At 48.4% G+C, this 14,551-nt stretch overlaps 1 pseudogene across 1 annotated transcript; it reads left to right on the plus strand.

Moving 5' to 3' along the window:
- Positions 1-675: 675 nt before the first annotated feature.
- On the plus strand, positions 676-13,331 carry LOC308627016 (glyoxylate/hydroxypyruvate reductase B-like; annotated as a pseudogene). The gene is made up of 6 exons (XR_014017911.1): positions 676-1,299; positions 3,888-4,272; positions 5,653-5,824; positions 7,286-7,463; positions 8,895-8,991; positions 13,171-13,331. The product of XR_014017911.1 is annotated as a glyoxylate/hydroxypyruvate reductase B-like (transcript).
- Positions 13,332-14,551: the final 1,220 nt, after the last annotated feature.

The raw sequence follows: 14,551 nt of genomic DNA on the forward strand, positions 1-14,551 counted from the left end.
CATGAATCCAGGTTTGTTTGTTTTTTTTAATATATTTATTTTTGGCTGTTTTGGATCTTCATTGCTGCCTGGGCTTTCTCTAGTTGTGGCGAGCGGGGGCCACTCTTCACTGCGGTGCGCGGGCTTCTCACTGCGGTGGTTTCTCTTGTGGAGCACGGGCTCTAGGCGCGCGGGCTTCAGTTGTGGCTCACAGACTCTAGAGCGCAGGCTGAGTAGTTGTGGTACATGGGCTTAGTTGCTCCGTGGCACGTGGGATCTTCCCGGACCTGGGCTCGAACCCCTGTCCCCTGCATTGGCAGGCGGATTCTTAACCACTGCGCCACCAGGCAAGTCCCTAAGTTTTTTTTATTTTGTCTTTCTTTTCCTTAATGTTTAGCAGGCCCTGACAAACCATTTCTTAGGAGGGAAGCAACTCTTTTTGCTGAGACACATTGTGACAGTATTGGTTTTAAATTACATTGGATTTGTTGATACCTGGTGACTGGAGAAACCTCACATAAAGGGTGTAAACAGTGCAGTTCTCATTAAGCTAGAACTAGCAAACACACCCTCAAGGATATGCCCTTTGGTATATCTTAAATTTTTAGGTATTCTTATCTAGTCATGAGTGACCAGATTTTTCTCCAGCAAATCCAGAATATCAAGCTAAGGATGATTATAAAAGCAGAGGGGCTAACCATGGCGTCACCTACCCCTCATTACGGAGAATTCTTTTTTTTTTTTCCAGGCTGTTTTCGGAGCCTCTTTAGAGCAGAATCTGGGCCGGGGATCTGTAGAGGACAAAAACCAAACAACTTTAATTTTATCCCATAGGCAGGGCTGGGAACTGCCTGGTGGGTGAGATGACGATAGACTTTTAAAGGGATTGGAAGGAGGGTAAGAGGACGGAGTGGCAGGGAGAGAAGATGAAAGTCAGTTGGCGCCAGTTTGAAGCAAGTCTTGGCACGTTGGGTATGTGAGGATGATGGCCGTGGTATTGGACTCACCTCTCAAATATTAAGAGAGGAAGCTTCATGAGGAAATAGGATTTTTTTTTTTTTTTTTTTTGCTGTACGTGGGCCTCTCACTGTTGTGGCCTCTCCCGTTGCGGAGCACAGGCTCCGGACGCGCAGGCTCAGCGGCCATGGCTCACGGGCCCAGCCGCTCCGCGGCATGTGGGATCCTCCCGGACCGGGGCACGAACCCGTGTCCCCTGCATCGGCAGGCGGACTCTCAACCACTGCGCCACCAGGGAAGCCCGAGGAAATAGGATTTTAAGAAATGTTACTGTGTTGTACGAATTCAGTCTCCCTCTTTGGTGTAAGTTTGTTTCTAGACACTTGGGTAAATATCTAACTTGTTGTTCAGATTTAAACATTAGTAACTCCCATTCATTGAAGGCTTGCAGTAGGTTCTCCAGGCTCTGAATGTTCTCTTTCACTGTCAGGGCCACCATGCCAGGCTGTCTGTTCCCCTCACTTTACGTTGGAGGATAGCGAGTTTCAGAGGGAAGCACAGCCAGGCAGAGCAGCCTGAACCCAACGCCCAGCTCCTCCTTTGCACTTGGTCCTGCTTTGTCCTCTTTCTGCCCTCACCCCATCTTTGTTTCTTTCTCTCTGTCCCAAAAACTAAAACATATTTTTATTGGTTGCAGCTGGTTTTTATTTTCATTTTTGCTTTTTAAGTTAAAAATACCTTCCTTACTCCCCTGCCCCTTGCCTGCCCCCGTCCTTGCCCCTTCTGTGATTTGAATTTGTTCTCTCTGTACTTGTGTTACCCCAGAGCTCCTCCTACCCTGTCCTCCTCTGGGCCCAGAGTCCAGCTGGGCAGTCACAGTCACTGGTCACGGGTCTGCATGCCTCCTTCCACACTTCCCTCTCGTGAGTGCTCTACAAACGTCGGTCTTACTTTCCTTTGAAAGAAGAGGTTGGAAGTTCATTCTACTTTATTTTTCTTTCTGGGTCTCAATTTTACAGGGACTTTAAAAGAAGAAAATCCTGAATTTAGAGCCTTGGGTCTGTTGAAGGCAATTTCAACAAAGTTAATACATATTCTTTTATTTTTTAATTAAGCAATCATTTCGCAAGGAGAAAACTAATTTTTAATCTGTGCTATAGCAGTTCACATTAAACAGTGTAAGGAGAATGCACATAGCAGTTAGAAAACGGAGTCTAACTACATTTTCATGTCTGAACTATCACTCAGTTAACCAAAAACAAAGCTGTAAAATTTTTGACTTTTCCAAATGTCACACATGGGTTTATCTTTTGACTTAGACAAAATGCAGTTGTGTAAAAATACACCTACTTTGTGGTGAGTTCCTCTGTTGTCAGTATGCTCCCAACCTAACCATCATGTCAGTACTGTGCATCCAAGGACACCTGCCAGAGGCGTGTCCACTTAGCTCTCTTTATGCAGAAATTAGGAGAGGAGAATGAAATGTGATCTTACGGTGCAACTAGAAAACACTACCTGTTGATATCACTCCGGTTTCACCAAGAACGCAGGAAGCCTGGGAGACATTTGATCAGCCGCAGAGCTGTGCCAGAGCCAAAGTTCTCGTCTTTCGGCCCTGCCTGCTCCTCTGAGCACAGGTCCTTTCTCAGGAGGTTGTGGATGGCGGGTCCCACTTCCTATCTCATGCTCCTTTGCTGGACTCCTGGCTGTGAGTGGAGATGGTCAGAGGCTGGTGCTTGTGAAAGGAATTATAGAGCAAGAGACAGAGCCCAAGGATGGAGCAAGCCCTTGAATCTGCCCGGTGCTCCCATCCCTGCTGCGTCTATCTGTCCCAACTGGGACGCTCTCCCTCTTCACATTTGGAGCAGCCACGAGTCATTTGGAGGATCTTGGATCTTTTCCATGTACGACCACTGACAATAATGGTGTGATGGATGTGTATCATTGCTCCACAACTAACGTTAAGGCAGTCAGGAATTGAGACTCCTTTCTATAAAAATAACTAAAATCTTATCTTGAATGAAACTCTTTTAATCTTTTACTGAAAGTCCAAAAAGTAAACACAAGTTTTTTAGCCCATTATGCTCTGAGCTTTGAACACATTGTAAACATTTTTAGCTAAGTTTGTGACCCAAAGATAAAATGCATTCACTAGCCTCAACTCTTGAAAGCAACTGCTTTTCTTTCTGGAAGAAAGCTATAAAATGTTAAAAAATATCTTCTGTTTAATTAGGAACAAAGAACTTAAACATTATTTAATTTAATTTACTTTCACAGTGAAAGATGGTCAGTTTTATTTGTTAGTTATTGTTGCATAAAATTACCCTAAATTTTAGTGGCTGAAGACCACAAACCTCTGTTACCCCCTGTGTCTTCAGGTCAGAGTCCAGGAGTGGCTTACCTGGGTGGTTCTGGCTCAGGGTCCCTCGGGAAACTTTAGTCAAGGTGCTGGCCGGGGCTGCGGTCATCCCCAGGCTCCCAGGCCGTTGGCCAGCCTCTTGAGTCCTGCCTCTCACTCACTTGGGCCTTGGCACAGGGCTGCCTCCCAGCACGGCCCTGGCCCCCTGGGAGAGGGGGGAGCAGGGGAGAGCAGGACCCCCCCCCTTCGCTTCTGCTGCGTTCTCTTCATGAGGAGTGCACTCCAGGCTGTGGGTCTCACGAAGGCGTGATCACCAGGAGTGGCCATCCGAGGGGGCGCGGAGGCTGCCACCACAGCCGAAGGGCAGAAATAAAGACCCCCGTCGGGTGGGGAGGAAAGTGGCAGTGATGGGAGCATTGGCACCTTCACAGTCCAGCTCTGCTGCGTTACAGGTTTTACAGGAATTTATCCAGGAAATAAAATGAATTCCAGTCCTGTTGTAATTTAGAAAATCTGAAGAGCAGTAGAAGAGCATATGGGTTGTTCTCTTGAAGACTCTTTGACAGCAGAAATTGCACCTATCTTTCTGCAGGCCACGGGCGATCAGGACCCACCTGGAGTTTTGGTGTCTGGACTTGAAGGACAACATGGTATATGTGAAGGTCATGCTGGAGATCTGCAGAAACACTTTAATCTCATTACCATGCAAGAATTTTTAGAAAATAAAACACAGCTGGGTCCAAAGACCCAAGCCGTGTACGTCTGGGGCGGAAGGCCGGCCGTTAGCCAGGAGCTGCTGCGCAGCCTGCCCTCCTTGAAGATCATTGCCGGCGTAGGGGCGGGGCTGGACCACCTGCACCCGGGACTCGTTGCCAGCTTTGGTGTGAAGGCGGCCAACATGCCACACGCCGTTTCCAACCCCACAGCAGACCTGGGGATGGCCTTGCTGCTGGCCGCAGCTCAGAGAGTCGTGGAAGGTAAACAGCCAGGAGACGCTTGTTTTCCAGAGGTCAGATGACAGATACTTAATATCACACCTGATAAGGCCCTGATCTCTTCACACTGCGTCCAGGACTTTGTTGCCCTGGACTTGGAGCCACTTTTGGTTGTTTCAGCCTAGTCAGGGCCAAGCTCGGCACCCAGGCACATGCAGTCCATGTGATCTGTCTGATACACTGTTTTCTCCTCCACCAAATTCCACTCACTACGCAACGTGTGAAGTACTTTCAGCACCACTGTGGAAATGCCCTTGGGGTAGTTCACTGGCCGGTCAGCATGCTACCCTGGGGTGAAGGCCCACAAGTGAGCAGGCAGAACCCTAGCTCCCCACACACTGGACATTAATTTTTAATTTCTGGCTGCGTTGGGTCTTTGTTGCTGCCCGCGGGCTTTCTCTAGCTGCGGCGAGCGGAGTCTACTCCTTGCTGCGGTGCACGGGCTTCTCACTGCGGTGGCTTCTCTCGTTGCGGAGCACGGGCTCTAGGCGCATGGGCTTCAGTAGTTGTGGCTCGTGGGCTCAGTAGTTGTGGCTCGCGGGCTCTAGAGCGCAGGCTCAGTAGTCATGGCGCATGGGCTTAGTTGCTCCGCAGCATGTGGGATCTTCCTGGACCAGGGATTGAACCCCTGTCCCCTGCATTGGCAGGAGGATTCTTAACCACTGCGCCACCAGGGAAGCCCGAGCCGGTTCTCTTTCTGACTGCTGGTTCACATGTGCACACTCACAGACACATGCACACACACATGCACACACAAACATATGCACAGTCACACACACATACACATACATGTAGTCACAAATATACAGACACTTGCACACACCAAAACCAACAAATTTTAACCAGAAATCCTCCCTTAATGTGAAAGAAGTTGCTGGGTTTTTTTTTTAAATATTTATTTATTTATTTATTTGGTTGCACTGGGTCTTAGTTACGGCAGGCAGGCTCCTTAGTTGCAGCTCGCCTGCTCCTTAGTTGCAGCACATGGGCTCCTTAGTTGTGGCATATGAACTCTTAGTTGCGGCATGCATGTGGGATCTAGTTCCCTGACAAGGGATCGAACCCGGGCTCCCTGCAATGGGAGCCTGGAGTCTTAACCACTGCACCACCAGGGAAGTTCCAGAAGTTGCTCTTTTAAAGCATTCTGCCAGGAGGCTGGGGTTTGTTATGAGGAAACTGCCCTGTTCCTGTCATTCTTCCCTTGCAGAAACATTTTGCTGCCGGATGGGAATGAGTGAGCGCCCAGGGTCTGCCCTGGACTTCCTGTAACCTAGTCTCCCCTTCAGGCGGCCCAGTGAGGGTTGTGGGGATTTTGTGTGTGGTGCTGTCCCCACTGCCCACTCCGCATCGTGTTTATTTTAGGTCATCAGTTGGCTATTTCGCCACATACGGAGAACTTTTCTACAAACTGGATGGGTTAAGAAGTGACAGGGACCATTCTGGGAATTATGGCCGTGGGGAGCATTGGCTATAAGATCGCTCAGAGGGCCAGAGCATGTGAAATGGAGATTCTCTACCACAACGGGAAACACAGGTAAAATTCAGAAAATGGACTTGAAATTAACTGAGCAGAACTTGCACCATCACTGCCTTAAATATAGTTTAGATATATTATTCCTCCACTTTTCATACAATTGCCCTATTCTATTTCTCCAAAAAGTAGGATTGATGATCAAGGAAGGGACTGTTTTTTTATGATCACCCAGAAATGCAGCAGATAATCTTCTCTTCATTGAAAAAATTTCACCAGAGAGAAAAGAGATTTTGGCTCACCTACAGCTGTGCTCTCTTTCAGTTTGTACAGTGATTCTTTCTGACCATGGGAGATGCTGTCCACACCTGAACACACGTAACACACAGGTGTATGCTTCCCCCCCACAGTATTCAGCCTGAAACCCTCTTCCTCATACTCCACCGGCAGCATTCAGCCCAGCACCCAGTCCTGTTAATTTTGTCTCAAAACAACCCTCAGACCTGCCTGTTCACTCTCACTTCATCGCTGCCACCTGCCAACGGCCTAGGCCCCCGCTTTCTCACCTGCCGTACCTGCCCTCTAAGGGGCTGCTCTCGGCTCTCGAACTTCAGCCCCGTCTGCAGACCGGCCAGATGATGGCGCTGTTCACAGCCTTTCAGTGGCTTCTGTTGCCACGGAATAGATTTCCACTCCCAGAGGCAGGGTGAGCTGGGAGACTTCACATCAGGACTGCCCCCTTTTCAGTCACCCTGTTTGCACAGTGGATAGTGGCGAGGCTTCGGTAGCTGTCACAGTTCCCAGTGCGGCGAGGGCCGCCGCAGAGGCCGGCACAAGGCGTGTGAGGTGGGCGGGGCGTTCACGGTGGCAGCGTGTGCTGGCCACCCTCTTTCCTGCAGGCGGTCCGCTGGCCAAGATGTGTAGAAAGAATTCATGTATTTTTGTATTCCATATTTGTAGGGCAGTAGCGCCTACCTGGGATGCTGTGACCTCCTGGAGCTTGGAATTTCTGTTGAATAATCAGCTGTCTGGGGTGCCCACAGCAGGAGTTAGGACTGGACCCAAAACAGAGCATTCAGTCCTGCCTGCACCAGACCCTTGGATCCTCGCTCTCTGTTGAACAGATGGCACTCCCAGGCTCTCTCCCGTTGTGTTGTTTTTCTCTGGAAATTCTGATGTTTGCCCATATGCAGCAATGCTGGACGTCACTGAAAGCATGTCTGACACCATCGGCCTTGTACCAGACTCTGGGGGCTCCAAGTTGAGTGAGAGGAAGCCCCTGACCTCAAGGGGCCCGCAGTCTGGTGTGACACCCCACAGACACGGGGCTCAGAGCACCCAGAGACGCCCACGGCGTTTCCATGGGTGAGCCCTGGCCTCGGGGTCCAGCCGCCTCTGGGCCCAGGTGGGGGTCTGGCCCACGGGAGGACAGACCGAGTCCATGGCTCCCCTCAGGAACTCCTTCCCGGAGTTGATGAATTTCTAACTAGAGAACGTGGTTTTTCTCCCTTGTTCCCTTCATAGAAAATCGGAGGAGGAGGAAGACATTGGGGCCACTTACTGTGAGAGGCTGGATGACCTGCTTCAGCGATCGGACTTTGTGATGTTGGCTGTGGGCCTGACGCCCCAGGCCCAGGGCCTGATCGGGAGGCGCGAGCTGAGTGGCATGGAGCCCACCGCCATTCTCTCAACATCGGCAGAGGTGCCTGCTCCACCGCTGTGTGTAGGCTGGGGGGCTGCGCAGGAGGGCCGCGCCCCCAGCCCTGGCCATCCTCTCAGCATTCCCAGCCAACCTTTTCCCTGAATGGTCTGAAAAAGCCACTTAGGCTGCTGGGTGGTGAGTTAAAGGGGTTTTACTTTATATTTAGAAATACGACTGATTTTTGTCTTCGCATCATTTTGAACCTCAGATTAGTAACAAAAAGAATGAGAATCGTACACTGGGCGGTTTTCAGATCCAAGTATGGGCATCTCCTTGGGTAGCGGAATCACAGTTTGACCTTCCACGTATAATCAAGCAAAATTTATGGGGATGAATTTTCTGAGCCTCAGTTTAAAAAAATAACTTTGGGTTGGTTTGTTTGGTTGGTTCTCTGACATTTACGTAGAGCTTTGTGTGTTGGCATACAGGAGGCTTTAGGCCCCGTGCGATTTTCTGGTGGGTTGGTGTGGCATTTGTGAAGAAGAACTTGTCGGAGTGCGCGACGCTGGGGGTGCCAGCACATGTGAGGATCGGTGCTGGCCTCAAACGTGCAGGCGGCTTGCCTTTGGGCTCGGGGGCCAGAAGACAGGTGAGAGCCGGCATCACCAGCAACCACCTGTGTCTCTCATCCGGAAAACAAGGAAAACAGGGCTTGCCATGAAACCCCGCAGGGCCAAGCTAGTATGCTTGAAGGTTTTCTGAAAATTCAGACCCTGTAGGTGAGCAGGAAGGACCAGTGCATTATATGGTTTTGGTAATGTCAGAGGTCGGTGACAAAGATTCTGGAAAAACAAACACCCCAGCAAAGAGCTTGGGACTAGGTTTCTCCACCAGCAGCACAGGCATGCTGGGTGCTGTGTCTTGACCTGTAGGGCGGCTCAGCCCGCCAGCGGGAAGGAGGTTCCTTGAAGGTCTCTGCTGGGAGGAGGGGGTTTCCTTCTCAGCTGCTGCTGCTATCTTGTATTTGAAGTGCAGCTATGGGTGATGTTTGTGGCTGTTTGGTTTAATGTGTGCCTCAAACTACTACCTGGGGGCTGTTTCCTGGAACCCTGCAGTGGCTTTGGGAGGCGGTGTGGTGAAGTGGCAGGGCCCAGGCTCAGGGTCAGACAGACGTGGCCTCAGATCTGGGTAGACGCTTTAGAAGCATGTGACTTTGGCTGAGCATGTCACCTACCAGCCTCACCTGTAAAAAGAGTATTGACTTTCGCTGGGTAGGTGGAGGAGGTGGCCAGACAGCATCTGTGAAGGGTTTAGTGCACTGCCTGGCACGTAGCAGGCCCTCAGTGTCTGAGAACGAAGTGGCAGAATGAAGTTCACATGCTCCCTGTCAAACCTGTGACAAGATCAAGACGTGTTTGAACAGTAGTGAATGTGACCAGAGTGCACTGTCTAAACTGTGGGACCTACCGAGGAGGGGTCTCGTCCACCCAGGTCTGTTAGTTGATCAAGACGCCCCGGTGGAAGCCCTTCAGACTGGGGTCATTAAAGCAGCAGCGCTGGATGTGACGAACCCAGAACCCCTGCCCGGGTAAGGAAGCCACACAGGATCTACGGTTTTCTCGATCCAGGTTGGGCAGTCCTCAGACAACTGTTGCTTTTGGCTTTTGCGACCATGTTGAGCCACGTGTTGTAATCGTGTAGGGTCTTGGCCTTGGAGGGGCCTCAGCAGGCCCCTGGTGACCTGTCTAGTTCCGCAGTGGGTCAGGCCTCGGCTTCAACACCTCCGCGGACATGGTGCTCAGGGCCCTCAGGCCCCAGACCCCGCGGATGGAGACTGCACAGAACAGTCTTTCTCAAATCAAGCCAAGTAGTCCTCCCTTTACCCAGCGACCCTGATTTGCCTTCTGGAGCATCAAAGGCGAACTCTGATTATTCTCCTCTTTACAAACCTTCACGTATTTTAAGACCACCACTACATTTCATCTCAGTCCTTTTTTTTTTTTTGAGGCTCAGTATCTTCATATCCTTCAGTTGCAGCCTAAATGATGTCATTTCCAGACACCTTGCCTTCCGGCACTTTAGATTGTACAGTCCTTTGAAGATGCGCTCCTGAGAATGGCACGCGGTGTTCATGTTGTGGCCTGACCACTGCGGAGACAGTACACAAAGGTTGTGCTGCCAGCACCTTCCTCGAAGCCTCACTGCACCTTAACTCGTTGGTTTTAGTCGGCGACACTTGAAATTGTTATGCTCTCCATTGCTTTTTGAAGTTGATGTGTGGAAGTTTACATTTATTTGTATTTCATTTCATTTGCTTGTGTGTGTTGACCCAGTGACCCAGCCAGCCTGTTGGGACTGGAGTCTTGGTTCTGTGATGTACTTTGAATCCTCACGCTGTCATTCATTAACCCGGCTATTCCTAACTCTGAGTCCTCCAGCTTTGATTTCTATCCAGCAAGCAAATGACTGTCGGATGAATGTTTGACATTATGACCAAATTGAATACCTAAGTTTATCAAGATTGGTCATAGTACTTACAGACATTTCTGAGAAAAACAATAACTTATTCAGAACAGAGTTTCTCAAAATGTGGTCTGGAGACCCTTTCAGGGGGGGTCTGTGAAGTCAAAACTAATTTTCTTTTTCTTTTTAAAGGTCTAACTGGATTTATTTAATAATTCATGAATCAGGCAGCATCCTATCTAGCAAGTAGGAACTTCGAAGTCAAAATTATTTCATGATACTGTAAGATGTTCTTTATTTCCACTCATGTTTTCTCACACAAGTGTACAGTGGAGTCTTCCAGAGACTTAAGGACATGTGATGACATCATCACTCTGACAGCTAATGAAATGTGTGCTTCTGTATGACTGTATTAAATTTTTTTCAGTTTTAATTTCTAACACAATAAATGTTGACAGGCATCACCGTCATAAACACATGTTCTTCGGGGTTCTCAAGTTTTAAGAGTGTAAAGACCAAATACGAGAGCCACTCATCTAGAACGAAAAATAATTTCAATACAAATAAAGAAGCATGACCATTGTAGACAGTTGTCAACTTACTCAAAAATGGAGAAGTCATGTTATCACCCCTGTTGCCTGCTAAAATGAACTTTTACTCACAAGTCACAAGGCAAATACCAGGGTTATATCCCAAAGCTTAGTTTATTCTAATAGGTGATGCACTCCCAGTGTCCCACGTGAAATCATTTTTGTGGCCAAGAGGTTTAACAACTATTTTATGAATAACTTATATTCAGATACCCATGTTAATTTCTAATCTGGATATTTATCAGATAGGTCTGAGTTTTCATCTTGGTTTTTCAGGGAGACATTTTGATGCCACCTACCGTGAAAAAAGTAATTTAAAAAGTAGGAAACCTGTGGTTATTTAGTCATACTACATAAGTATTCTTTGCTTGAAAAAAGGATTTACTGTGTATTATTATTTTTATTTTTTATTTTGTTGCAGTACGCGGGCCTCTCACTGTTGCGGAGCACAGGCTCCAGACGCGCAGGCTCAGCGGCCATGGCTCACGGGCCCAGCCGCTCCGCGGCATGTGGGATCCTCCCGGACCGGGGCACGAACCCGTGTCCTCTGCATTGGCAGGCGGACTCTCAACCACTGCGCCACCAGGAAAGCCCCCTGTGTATTATTTTAAAAAGAAAAAATTCATTTGCCAATAGCGCCAGGAGCCCCCAAGATCACCTTGGGCCTTAATGATTTGCTAACAAGACTCGCAGAACTCAGAAAAGCTTTTCTACTCACAGTTACAGTTTATTACAGTGAAATGATATAGTTTAAGATCAGCAAAGGGAGAAAACTTATAGGGGAGTCGAGGAGAACCAGGCCTGCACTTCCGGTTGTCCTCCCGATGGAGTGGTGTGGACAGTGCGCACCACCTCCAGCAATGGTGGGTGACAACACACGTTAAGTATTTCCAACCGGGGAAGCTCATCCCAGCGTTGGTATCAGGGGGTCAGTCATGTAGGTGTGGACTGCCCACATGTCTCGACACTGGCTTCTTAGTCTCCAGACCCTGCAGAGGTCAAACTGATACAGATTGGCCTAGAGCCCTAGGCGAACAAAAACAGGCATTCACCACAAATTAAATCACTAGCATAAACTATCTGGCTTTGCTCAAGGCCCCAAGTATAAGACACTCTTACCAGGCAGTATATCTCAAGGGCTCACAGATTATCCTCCAGAGGCCAGTCAAAGGCCAGTCCTATCTTTGGAATGTGCAGCGTTCAAGAACTCCAAGCCTGCCTGCTGAGTTAATTCTTTACTACACAGGCCAGCCACTGGCCCTTGGCCTTAGCTGTCTCAGAGCAAAATGATATTTATTGGATTATCTGCATTTATTACAGTATTTATATGACAGATACAGCAATAGTATCAGTATGACTTCGCCTAACATTTGGAGGAGCCAGTGTGGGGCAGGGATAGATTTAAAGAAACTAACTCGTTGTATTTTTGTACTAATTTGATTACTTGTTACCCCCAACCCCTTGATCTACCACTACTTGTACATTATGATGAACTTGTGTAGCACTATTTAGTATATAAATTAGCTGATATTTACCTAAATCTAGTATTTCCTCAGGCCAGTCATTTCCCATTGATCGTCAATGTCAGTATTATCATCTGACTTATTTATATGAGGTACTTAAATCTTACCAACAATGCCAGTGTTATACCATATTGCAATACTGTCATGGCACAATGCAGTTTCATTACATAACAAATCGATAACAATTGCAGAGGTATTTGCTATGCCTTCTCAACAAAATTGTCTCTTGCCTATACACCAGATATTATTATGGGCAGGTGTTGGTACAGTTGGCCGTGATTCAGTTTTCTGGGCTCCAAGTCAGTTGGGACAAAGCCAGTCACCCTGTCTCAGTTCGCACCCTTGTCCTGTTTTTCAGCGTGTGCTGGTATGTAGTATGGCCCACCTCCTTCGTAAGGGGAGGATGAGTGTTTTTCAGAATAGTTTCTACCACTGCTAACCGTACCACAGGATATGTCTTACTTCAGTCATTCCTGGAGGTGAGGGCAGTCAAACTGCATTGATATAAATTACAGGTGCCCCCAGAGAACTTCCATAGGTTTGGGGGTCCATAAGATTCTCAAGGGTGTGCCCCTTGAGCCTCAATATCTATGATGGGGGACCACTGCCACATGCCTACTTTGGCCTCTGTATTAAAAGAGTCAGGATGCCCGTTGGGCCAGGTCATAGCACTTTCCCAACCCTGGGTGCTAATATTATCCATCATTATGCTTGAGTCTGCCTGACCTACTTCACTAAAACCTCATTATCTTTCCAGGCTAACTCCCATCCTTTGCCTTCTTCCCGGAAGAGAGCTCCCTCTAATCTGCTAATTCTAGTTAATAAATCTTTCCCCTCTGAATGCTATTCCCATTAAAGGCACATTCAGCTTGTCCCATGATGCCTAGATCAACACCTAATTCCCCAAGGCCCTTTCTTGTCTTGTGGGTCAGTGTCATTTAATCCATCATGCATGTTGTGCAATTGTGAACTAATGGCCTGGGTGCAGTTAGGATACGTATTTTACACCCAGAAATGTTGGGTCACCCAAACCAGGGTTAGATGAGCAGTGGTCCTACCTAGGTGTCATTAAGAGTACGCCATAAGGCTCCCACAGCCTTCCCCATCTCAGGGTAGGGGATATGAAACCATAACATGACATTAAAGAAATGAAATGACTCTGAATAGTTTTCCTCAATTAATCTATTTCAGAGATCATCCTTTGTTGGAGTTGAAGAACGTCACTCTGACACCTCACGTTGGAAGTGCAACTAACTCATCAAGCAAGACGACAGACAATGGAAAATTTGGTTGAAAGCATCCTGGCTTCTCTCAATGGCCCTCCTATTCATAATGAAGTGCTATTTAAATGACTGATGTGGGCTGAGACTTCAATGGGATGAAAACATGGCAGATTAAATGGGCTAAAAAACACTTACTTTGTATGTTAAGAGTCCATTATATAGCTTGCATTAATACTACTTAGATGAAAAACTTAAGGAATAGTAATAATAGTTACCACCCGTTGAGAGTTTGTTAAATGCTTTCCTTACAGTCTCACTTCATCCTCAAGGCAGCTGTATGAGGGAAGTTATGTTGTTATGATTCGTAATGAAACTGAGCACAGAGAATTACTTGTCCGAAGTCCAAAAGCCTGCACTAGGTCTACGGATTTCCCAGTGAGCTATGTTGCTTTCGATCCTGATAAATTCTGATACTTTATTGGATTACATAGTCACCCTGATACTCTAATCACTATCCATTTGTTTCAATCATTCAAAAAAAAAAAAAAAAAGGATTACTGAGCACCTTCTATGTGCCAAGTCCTGTTCTAAGTGCTGGGGCTGCTATAGGAAAAAAAGTCCCCACTGTCAAGCGGTGTACTTACTAGCGGGGGAGAAGACCAAGCAGTGCCGGTAGGGCTGGGAGCCAATGATGAGCGCGGGGGAGACAAGGAGGGAAAGAGTGCCCAGTATGGAATTATCAGGGATGACCATGAAGAGGGGTCTGAGGTGACTATGCCTCCTTTCTGGAGTCGTTTGGAAGCTGTGTCTTTCTCCACGTAGACTGGTGAGGAGGTACTACAGGAAGTGAGCAAACGAACTGGCAGCGTAAAGAGGAAGAAACTCGAGTCCTTCCTAGGGGTGCAGGCAGAAGGGGCTCTGCTCCGGGACGCCCACCCAGTTAAGACCTCTTACCTCCCTGCTCTTCATTTGATATTCTGTGGCAAGGGAGTTGAAATGCACCCTTCTCTGTTAGCTTCGGGCGTTTCCGTAAAGTGTACTCCTCGCTCCGCAATCTCCGCATCGGGGTGGTTTGTGCGCTTCCCCACCATCGAGTCCCAACCTCCCCTGCACTCGGCGGCCTCTGGCTGAACCCAGCTCGCCGTGGGAGAACGGCGGGGGTGTGGCCCAGTCGCCCCGCCCACGCGCCAGCTGGCCCTGCCCCCGCGCAAACGTCATCACGTCCCGTCCCCGCTCCTCAGTTACGTCATCAGGCTCCGCTCCCCACCACGTGTCTCTGGCCCCGCCCACAGGCGTCCCGTCCTTCACGTCACCCGGCCCCACCTACTACCCCACCCACGCCGTGTCTA

Source organism: Mesoplodon bidens (assembly GCF_964165515.1).
Source record: "Mesoplodon bidens genome assembly, chromosome: 13".
NCBI lineage: Eukaryota > Metazoa > Chordata > Mammalia > Artiodactyla > Ziphiidae > Mesoplodon > Mesoplodon bidens.